The sequence below is a fragment of the Scophthalmus maximus genome, chromosome 13 (assembly GCF_022379125.1).
Source record: "Scophthalmus maximus strain ysfricsl-2021 chromosome 13, ASM2237912v1, whole genome shotgun sequence".
Classification (NCBI taxonomy): Eukaryota; Metazoa; Chordata; class Actinopteri; order Pleuronectiformes; family Scophthalmidae; genus Scophthalmus; species Scophthalmus maximus.
Window position 1 is genome coordinate 3,178,520 of NC_061527.1, and position 11,204 is coordinate 3,189,723.

Sequence of the window (11,204 nt, forward strand, 5' to 3'; positions counted from 1 at the left end):
TGGTTGGCAGGAGACTCACCTCTCTAAAGTGAACTCAGGTTTATTTACTATAGAGAAACAACAGGGGTTGAGCCAAAGGGGCTTTACAATCTTGGCAAAGGAAAAACGACACCGGTATAGATAAAGAAGAGAGTGCTTCAGTTTGTTGAAATGAAATTAACCCTACACGGACGCTAACAGTAACAAAGTAACCGAGCCAGTGAAGTGTACGTACCATTCATCCTTACCAAGAATAGAAAAAAGAAAATCCTTGCTGAACCAAAACTGTAATGATAAAGTTCTGACAACACATTTTAGTTGGTCTTTAAGTCAAGTCTGAGCATTTTCGCTCCGTATCCGTAATCATCCTTGTCTTAACGAAAACTCATGTTCAAAAGTACATCACGTCACCAATCACGTACACTGGGTCATGTCCGTGCCGGTGTGAACAGGAAGCAGATTGTTCTTCTTCGCAGTTGGTTACTCCGTTACAGAAAATACTACGAATGAGAAACAGCGGTGGTGAAAAGTAAGAGCAGGGATTTCTTCTCTTGGACTGGTGATGAAGTGAAACTAGGACTTAAAGTAAGTATTTACAACGCTTTCTATCCACCGCTGATAGTCGTGTCGGGACTGATGTGGAAGAGACTGCTGGTGACGGCGTCATCGTTTCCAAATGTCTCCAGTTTTGCCCGGACTACAACGCAGACCCAGAGTTTTCTGACCAAACTGGGCTGAGGCAGAGTATCCTAACTTCTCAATTTAAGCCGCTCGAAACACTAGTAGGGATGGCAGGTTTGAACGCAGCCTCAGTGATGCTTTTTACTATCCAAACGCAGTAATGTGGGTTGGGCTGCAACTAACGATTATATCCGTAATCGATTAATCCATAGTAGTAATAGTCCATAAAATGGTGAAAAATGTCGATCGTGTTTCCAAAAAACCCTCAAGATGATGTAGACTTTTAGACTTTTTTTCCTTCATACAAAAACTACTTGAACTGATTAAACAATTAATTTACTAATCGATTGACTGTTGCAGCTCTAAAGGTGGTTGTAGCCAATAGGGTCAACGTAAATAACCTGAAAGCATCAGTTCGTGATTACAAGCACTGACGTGCGCCGTTTGTCCCCTTTGTGTTAAAGTATCACCACATTAACCTTTTGATTAAAAAACAAACAGTCAATCAAAATGTAGCGCCCCCCCCCCCCCCCATGGAATTCTTGTTGCAAACACTCGACCCACGCTGCACGAGAGCCGCCGGAGCCATTAACCTCCCAGCCAGATCTGTCTTCGGCCATCAAGGGACCAGCAGACACCGGCCGTCAAAGAGGACCGGAGCGAAATTGATCCATCCTATTTGGATCCTGCGTGAGGCTAATGACTTTTTTTAAGGTGGCCGTCGCTGTGTCGTTTTCTGACGAGAGAGATATGTAAATGACCTTGACACGCACACGTATGCTAATCGGCCGGGTGAGACGTCCGTCTTTTATGGATGCGCTTGTCTTCCTTAAAATGTCCGTGAAACAAGGGTGTGGGGCTGAGCTGGGAGAGGTGAACGGCACCGTGCTGCGAATAAGTCCATTGTGTCACGTCGGATCCGTGTTGTAGGGTACGGCACCACACACGGTGATCGAATTTCACGTGATTTTACTAGAATACGTTTGGTGGACACCGCTGAGAACGTACACTACAGCGCTGAGAACACATAACGGCGTTTTGACGTGTACAGTACACACTGCAAATGGGAGCCCTTGTGAGAAAGTGAGCTGCATATCCACATCAGTTATGTCTGATAGGTTTTCTTTAATGCGTTAAAATAAAAGCTGTCAAAACGGACCAGTAGGTTAACGTAAAGGAATGTAAACTTTTATATCTGATTTCATATGGGTCCTACGGATATTTTACACCGCTAACAATTGGACAAATGCATATTAGGACATAAGAGCTCAAGTAAATCGTGTTAGACAAACTTTAAATGTCGAGGAACAATGTTGAAATGAAATGGTATTTTGAATCTGGGTCATTGTCACTTTTTAAATTTATCAAAAGTATTATGGTACGGTCTAAATACCCTCGTTAGTAGCTAGTAATTGATATAGATGATAAAAAAGGGAGCAATAAGAAAAATGCAGGATGTCAGATATTTTCCGTGACATTATAAATCCTGTCTCCTCCTCTCACCGAATCATTTTGTGATCATCAGACATTTTCCAATAATCTTCAGGTTACATTTTGATATGAATATGGATCATATCAATTTACCACATCCGGCCACCAGTCCTCTGTGATACAAAAACCTCTCATCCTAATTGACCGTATGAGTTGTAGACACATGGGCTAATGTGAAACCCTTAGACAAGGCTGACTGTTTATGACCGGGCACAGATTTTTTTTTTTTAAGCATTTAAGCCGTGTTCTGGAAATGCTAGAGGTCATGTTTGGAGATGTCTGAGCAAATGTCATCAGTCATTAAGACACAGACCATGAAACACAATGCTCAATTTGAGCCGGAGTGTTTCCTTCGGGGGAATCGCAGGGATCGTTCGAGTTGACTGGATGCGGCGGGCAACAGTAAATTGTCCGCCCAGAGAAAAGAAATCGGTCTGAGCCTGGGTATTCTTTGGGCTTTAGTCTAAGAGAGAGAGAGAGAGAAATGTTACCTAAACTCTGCATCCTGTGGGGGTTTTTTTTTTGGAAAGGAGGAATTGGACAGTTTCACAGACGAGAGGCTGCTTCCCCAGTTTCCAAAATTCACAGTTGTCGGCTGAAGTCATGGACTGTTTACCGGCAAAAACATTACGGAAGGCCAGATGCAAGCCTGGGAGACATTCATTCCACTTATCATCTTGGACAACAACAAAAAAAGGCTGATGTTCAAGTCTTTTTTTCATTGTCAGGCCGGCCTCGACTCCCTGCTTTGGCACACATTCATTTACATCAGGAGCCCTCTGGACACCGGGGAGTTATGAAAACCAAATTTGTGAGAGTCCTTTGAAGTCACAAATATTCTGAGCAGTGGAGGCCTTTTATAAATGGAATCATAAAACACTATTATAACAAATTGTATGAATATACAATAGGCCGTCTAGTTAAAATACACTGCGGCTTCGAAGATGGACTCCAAGAATAACGGAGATCATTATCTTTTTTGATACCAAAATCTGTCTTTTACTAAAAGCTATTTGGTACGTACATTGTTCCATTTAGTCCTTCAGTAATTGCACCTGGTCTCTTGTTGCTGGAACACTATTTTTCCTCCTGGTTAAAAAAAGAATGGCTGTCCGTGTTACTGATCTCCAGGGCTGGAGTGTTATATTAGTGCCACCTCGGCACTTCCAGGTCCGCTGTATCTGCCAAGGTCACTTGGCCTGAGCCGCCGTTGACGGCTCCCAGTCAGCCTGGCCAGATGGTCCCCACCGCGGCCATTGCCTTGCTTCTGCTGATGCCACTCCGAAGGTGAGGACATCGCAAGTGACATTCGTCGGCCAAGTATCCCCGAGTTGCAGTTGACAGCAGTAAACCCGAAATACTGAACCAAACTGCGACCTATGGGAAAAAGGAGCGGGATGTTTCTTTTGGCCGCTGGCCACCGAGCTCCTAAATTGTCCGCTGATCCATGCTTTCGATCAATGAGCGTTTGAGGGAATTCTCGACATAATCCTCGCTGAGAGCCGCTGTTAAAGCTAAAGGCTAATTGTGCCACTATGTTTCGCTGCCATAACAATTGATTTTAGTGGTGAGAAGTGGTCCGAGCAAGTCATTTTCTGTATGATGGCGCAAAGTGTTTTTCAATAAATGTAATCTTCTTGTCTAAAAAAAAGAAAGAAAGCACAATCATTTGTAATAACAAGCATTGTACCGGTGTCAAAGATGCTCATTTGACTCAACAGAATTGTTCACACTCTTTGCGACCGTCTACTCTCGGTCTAGTATTTGCATGCGACACCCGAAACGCGACACAATGTGAAAAGCAGCTATTTGTACCGAAACCAACCCTTTCTGCAGTCGGCATCAAATGTACCATTCAGAGATTTGGCAGCAGAGTCACGAGCTCTTGTGTTCAGCTGAGCCTTTTGACGGAGACGCTAACGTCCCTGCATCTCAGCTGCCAATGTGTGTCCTGCCCGAGCGCCGGATTTGTGCGTCCTGACAGACGAGGACAGAAACCTTATATTTACAAACGATAAACAGGACTTCTGTCATAACGAAAAAAGAAAACCTCAAGATCGTCCATGTGGTAGGATGTCTACTCATGTCTACTCATTAAGCTGAATAATTGTAAATTTAAAGAAATATATAGGTGCCTTTGAATAATTTAACAAGTCTCAACTTCGAGTTGCAAGACAAACACCCAAAAGATGTATAAAGGTAATTTTAACTCGACGGCAGCAGCAGATAATGCCGTTTTTACCGACAAGGACGAGTGGGCCACCGTGACAGGACCCCTGTGTTGTACTTAAAGCTCGTTTTCACTGCTGCCAAGTGGCAAATAAAAAAACCAAGAGTTTTGTGATTCAATCTCACATATTCCACATAAAATAAGTATACCTCGAACACATTCAACTTTATTTTAGACCCATACTGGAGGTCCAAATCGGTAGAAAAACTTTTCCAATGCAACAACCTATGTTGTGAAGTTACATTATCCAAAATTTATTCTAGCTAAGTTCATCATTTTAAACAAGTCATATACTTGTTCATACGTCGGTATTGAGGTTGTCCGCTACAACCGGTCAAAATTCTTAATTATTTATTACATTATATAGGCCACTTTTTGCCATACATCGTCTTTCTCAACTGGATGGGGGGAAAAAGTTTTCATCAGACATTTGGATCTTAAGTTATCCAAGAAATAATTTGAGCAAATATCAGCTCCCCTCCATGACAAATTGGGCTTTTTTTTCATAAAAAGAAATTCAGTGTTTTTACTGGTTTTAATTTGTTTCAAGAGGAAAGAAACCTCTGCGGGCCATTGGACCACATCATCGTTTCGTTAACATATTTGACCTTGCAACTTCTCAAAATTACTGTAACAGTTCTTAAACTCCTAAAGTTTGCAGAGAGTGCAGCAGTTTTAATTGAATCTTTGAAAAAAAACAAGGACACGGCGGTGAAAGAAATGCATCTCGAAGTATCCCCCTAGTTCTCAGCTCATTATGTCTTGATCTCTTGACAGTTTTATACTTTATATGCTAGTCGAGCTAACCCTGCAGTGCCCGCCGTTTTTAAATGGCCAGTCTCAAAGTGTCCCTTCTCTCTCTGGTCTGAGATGTGCTTTTTGAAAATCCCATAATTACCACAGAGTAATCAGCCCATTTAACATTAGTCGTCCCTTTTGTCCGACATGTACAAAGGCTTAAGGGTGGCTAATTGTTCGAGGGGGCTTACCCGAGCGACGCCGACTTAGGAAGAAAAGTGGCTTTCAACGCGGGGAGATATGGCGAGGTTCTTTAACGTCCCGTATTGAATAATTTTCTGATAACATTGAAACCACTCTTAGTTTCTGGGAGAAAGGCAACAGAAAAGGAAAACCTGGCTGAGCCGCGGCTTGCCGTCGCCGCGGCGCTTTGTGAGGAGAGAGAGAGAGAGAGAGAGACGGCCTGCAGCCCCCAGATAAAATGACAGGAGGTGACAAATTCATAACGGCTTTGTGTTCGTACAATTCGCGGCGGATTGCGCCGGCTGGCTGGGAATAAGGTGACACGGCTGACGGGGATTTCATCTGGATGAACTCGCCACACACTGCAGCAGAGAGACAATCTCCAACAAGATGCGTCTTGTAAAAGTCAAACAGTGGGAGGGATTTCTTTTTTCTTTTCTTTTTTTGTCCACTGACTCATCCAAAGATATGTCAGTGGAGTACAGTGGAACAGGATTATTAAAAAAACAAAAAAAAACAAAGGAACAGCATAAACTACATACCAAACTCAATATGCCTGTTGTCATGTTCACTGAAGACTAAAAAGAAATAAGAAAGAAAAAAGCTTTTGTTTGCCAAAGTACAGTTGACATTTTACAATGATGTGCCAAGCTTGAAAACAGGACATTTTATTTAAATTGTCTGTTTTTAGCTTTTTTTGGAATTGATTCTGAGTGTGGGCTGAAGCAACATCATATTCCCTTTTTCAATTTGAACCAGCCGGTTCATTTTTTAACTGTAAGTTTAGCCAATGTCATGAAACCACCCTCATTAAAAATCGAGTCCAGTCCTGAGGTAGTAATTAGTCCAAGCACTGTTTAAATTATCACCCGTTGAAGATGTACTTGGAAATACAAAGTATAAGTCAGGCACAATCACAAATCACAATCACAATCACAGACTCAGGTTTGTGTTCACTTCACTTCACTATCCGTCCCCTCGCACTGTCACTTGTGTAGTGCGCCCTTGACTTCTTTAAAAGCCCTTCGCTCATCAGTCACTGTACCTGCCAGCATCACTTTTGATGACACCAACGGAAAGAAAGCAACTCCACCTGCCAGCAATTGGTGCAGCTTCCTAGAATATGTGCTTTGAAGAATCAAAGAAAAGGAAGAGGATAGACAACAAAAGAAATTCTTATTTCTGCTACCTTCAGACCCTCAAGCCCCCACCTACCACCTTCCCTATACCAAGGCCACTCCCCCCCACATGCGATTGCATTTGAGAGTTTCTGCGCGAGCTCAGAATGATTCATCTTAGAGGTGACTTGAGGAGCAGAAGATGTTTGGTTGGGGGAACACGCATTTGGTTTTGCCAAATGGCTGTTTGTCCTTGTCCTTTGAACAACAACTGCCTCAGGCAATCAACTTTGGGAGGTTATCACATAGAGCAACACTCGCCCTATCCAAAAAGTTGTTCTCGGGACAGCAGCCACTTGGCAAAAAAAAATCAAGATGTCCGTGGGAACACTGAGCATCCATCTCATGCTTAGCTCCGAGCTGACCACTTTCAAAGTTGTTGGATCGCTGTGCACACTACAGGACTTACTGTCTTGTGATCCGGGGTCTTGCATTCGTTGTGAGTTCATGCTACATGACTGACTGGCGGCAGGGATTCACACAATACACGATCTTCCACCAAGAGAAACCCCCGACTTCGCTGTATTCCTGCACTCTGACTGGGTTAGGGATAGATAGATAGATGTACTTTATTGATCCCAAACTGGGAAATTCCGGTGTCACAGCAGCAAGTATCAGGCACACAACCAACAAGTCCTCCAACTCGTACGACGAACTATGTCATATGCGTTTCATATACTCTAATACCAAATTAGCACCTAATTAGAGGTACACCACAAAAACTCTTCGCCTCAGAGCATTGTGGGGTCGTATTTGATTTACCAACGCATGGTTGATGATCTTGTAAAGCTCCGGGTTGTGGTCAGGGTCACATGGCAGAGAAGCAAATCCATTGAAATACACAAACTTGACGGACTTACCTGGTACGTCTACTTCGTTTTGTGGCGGAAGACAGTCCACTCCACACAACGCACCGGCCAAAATAGAAGAAATACAAATGTAAAAAATATAAGAACCGGGAATATAAATATAAAGAATGTCCTTAAAATAGTGCCTGCTGGAAATAAAGTTGACGAACATCTATAATCTCTTATTTGAAGAGATCACAGTGATTGGAGACTGCCAATCAAAAGGCGATTTGGCCTCAGATTTTGGGCTTTTGTCTGCCAGATCCAAAATTTGTCCACATGTGACAAATCGGGCTAAAACTCGTATAGTGTTTCTCCTGCGAGTTAACCCATCTCCTACTCTGTCTCGGTCTTGATCCAAGATGATCCAATTATATTACCTGGAATCCGTTTACATTTTCATCACATACTGTGGCAGATAAAGGCTGCTTCAGGGCTCCCGCAATTAATATTTGAGACACATCGCGCTAATTGACGAAATGCAGTTCATCAGTTTGATTAGAAGCCATGATGTTGCTTTCAATATTGCCATGTGGTAAAAACTGCATGTTTAAGAGATCAACATTTAATCGTCTTTTTTTAATGAGCTGCTATGTATACGTTCATGTATGATTGCGCAGTGAGTCTTTTTTTTTTTTTAAATATTAATAATTTGAACCCGGAGAAACTGTTTCCCTGCAAGATGGAATTAGTTGATTTCATGATGTACATATTTCTCAAGAGAAATAAGTGTGTGTGGGTTCCCCCCCCCCCCTTCTTCTCAGCTTGTCAGCCAATCGTATCTTTGCAATTTCCAGCTTGTACACACTGATTGATTCATTCTCTCGACGGCAGCGGGTGGCTGTCCTCGCAGCACAAAGGCCACCTGTGTGACTTCATTAGTTCGCCCGGGAGGCCAGTCCCTCACATCGCTTAGATTTTATCAGATCTCGATCTCGGGCGGCTCTGAGCTCAGTTGTGTGTTCTGCTTTTTCTTTTATTCCCTTTTTCCCATCACTACATCTGAAGGACAGATTTCTTTTTCTTTTTTTTTCTTCTTTTTCTCCACATTGTCAATGTGAGATGTCCTTGTAAAAAAATCACACCATTTCATGCGGGGTGGTGTTTCATGCCAGATGGGTCACCTGTCTCCTCGGCCACCTGGAGGGCGGTGAGAAAACACAGCAGGCTGTCAGTCAGGCCAGGGAGGAGAGCGGAGGAGGGAAGAACGAGTAATGAGTGTTAATGTGGGGAGGGGGTGCACCATGACATTTCTGTAGGTGTTGTAGAAATGGAAGGAAATGGAAAGATATGTCTAGATGCGCTGGTGATCCGTGACCTCAGCCTCCCACGCATCAACACATTTACTTCAGCCTTCGATTCACTTCGATTCAGATTAGATGAAAAGCCATACATCACATTTTTGTCACGGAAGAAAATGAGATTCTACATTCTATAGAATGCATTCGCAGACTTAATGCATCCACAACTGGACTGCACTTGTGAGCTATGTCCCAAATCAGGGGCTGCCTCCTTCTTGGACGACGCGGTCTACACGGTTGAAGGAGACCGTCCACCCTCGTCGTCCACATAAACCAAAATAAGACTTGTCTTGGTCTACGGCGGATTTCCAATTTGCCGTCGGCCGCGTTTGGAGGAGCCTTCGAAATGGTCACGCCGAGTCACACTGCTAAAAGATTCTGTCTTCACCGGACAAACTACTTGGTCTTTCAAAGAGTTAAACTGGCCTGTGTTTATATTTTTCTGACTTTTTTGGGTGGGGAAACTCAAGAGATCATTTTGATACGCGAGTTCCCCAGTTGGGGCGACCAGAACCTTTCAACATGGTGGAGCAGATGATAGATTCAGTGATGGATGATACATAATTCTTTATTTTTAACAGTGCAACAAGTATTGGCTGTTGCTCGTGTACATCATTTTAATCTGTAATCTATGACCAATGCCATTTATCGTTCTATCCATAATGAATGGAATATAGTCTGCAAGTGCAATGCAAAGTCATCAGCCATTTCGCCATTTTTTTCAATTCTCTCCGACAACACAGCGCTTGAACGTGACATTGTGGGAATTTCGACTTCACAAGTGGGAATTACGATATTCCGACTAGCACGTGAAGGCAGCATCAGTTCATGTTTAATCTGGTCCAACTAAGTAATGAGGCAAAACACTGAAATGTCTTTTTCCTTGTGATTTTTAAACCACTTTTTAAATTTTTTTTATAATAAATATGTTTGTTAGAATTGACACTCATCTAGGGGCTTTTAGGATTGACACTCACCCTACTGTTGTGACTGTTTTAAAACTCCAGAGCAAGTGATATTGAGCTATTCCCGTCAACCTTTTGCACTGATTTGACGTCGGAGACAGCAAACTGCATGTCAACACATTAAGGGAGTTTTTGCACACCACCCTCGGGAACTGAGAATTAAAAGGGAAGAGAAATAAACGCACGGAAATGGAGCTTAATTAGACGCTTCTCTGATAAGGGCTCGATATATTGTATATTGGAGAAGCAGAGGTCTTCCAATAAATTCTGAGGGAGTTCCAAATGAGAAGGCAGGGAACAGGAGTGCATCTGATAGAGTCAATCAAGTGCAATTAATCTCAGTTGTGGGTGAAAGTATGGGTTGGTTGTAAAGTGCAAGAGCACACGCACACACACCCCTGGCATCATTACACACTCGGGTGCCCGCTGCCTTTAAAGAGGCGTGCCGCAGTGGTCTATTTGTGCATCAGACCGTGCAGTGTAGAAGCAAGGCCAGGGACATTACCCTCGTCGTGTGTGTGTGTGTGCGACACTGTAGCCTCATCAAAGTAACCTGCGGGGGGAAACAATCTGTGAAAAGAATTTATCAATTCTTTAATCCAAATGTCAACTTCCTTTACATCGCGTTCCCTTCGCCCCGAGGCCTTTTGTCTAAAATGACAAAACTCAGACGGAGCGAGACACTTAAGTGTTCAGTTTTAATGATCCGAGTGCGTCGCCTAAAGCAGGTGGTGCCCAAACTAGGGGATCGCGACCCACTGGAAAGGTCGCAAGATGCTGAAGGCAGGTCACAAGATGAGTTCCAGAGATCAAATCAATTATAAGAATTATTAAATCATCAGGAGATCAATTGACAGCATTGCACGGAACAACGTGATACGTGGTTGTTGGCGATTTCTTTGTCAAACTCTTCAAATCAATGTCCTGTCGATGTTTTCTTCCACCACCTCTGCAGATGATGGGGGGGGTTCACTGGTATCGAAGAAGACGTGAAACTAGAGATTGAACCATAAACCTTTTGTTTACATGTTTTGCAGCTCCATACGACACACAAATACACCACCGGCTCGTCCATAAAGTGTATACACCACTGACCTATGTCTTTTATGTGCTTTTATTAAATCCCATGGCTATGTTCAATTATAATGGCTATATTCAATAAAGGGCTTTCTGTATTATCATTATAATGATTTTCCTCGTGCTGTAAGTTAAACTGGGTCACTGGGTGAATCCTGCATGTGACACCTAGTGTTGAGGCAAACTTAATCTATTACAATATTAATCTGCAAAGTACAGTATACGTAGTAAGTATAGTGATGGCGTCTATCACACCCTGTTGCCGTCAGCGACCAGAGTTCCTCAGCTGTTGCAGTTTAGATGACATTTTTATATTTAACAATATACGGCATCTTGTATCCACCCTCTAAATGGCCTTGTCGGCCCATTATCTCTACATATTCCTCTCCCCGAGAGTTATCTCGTGACGCTACTTATTTAGTAGCAATACAACAACACATCATTGTTATGACGACTCTTGTGTATTTTATTCT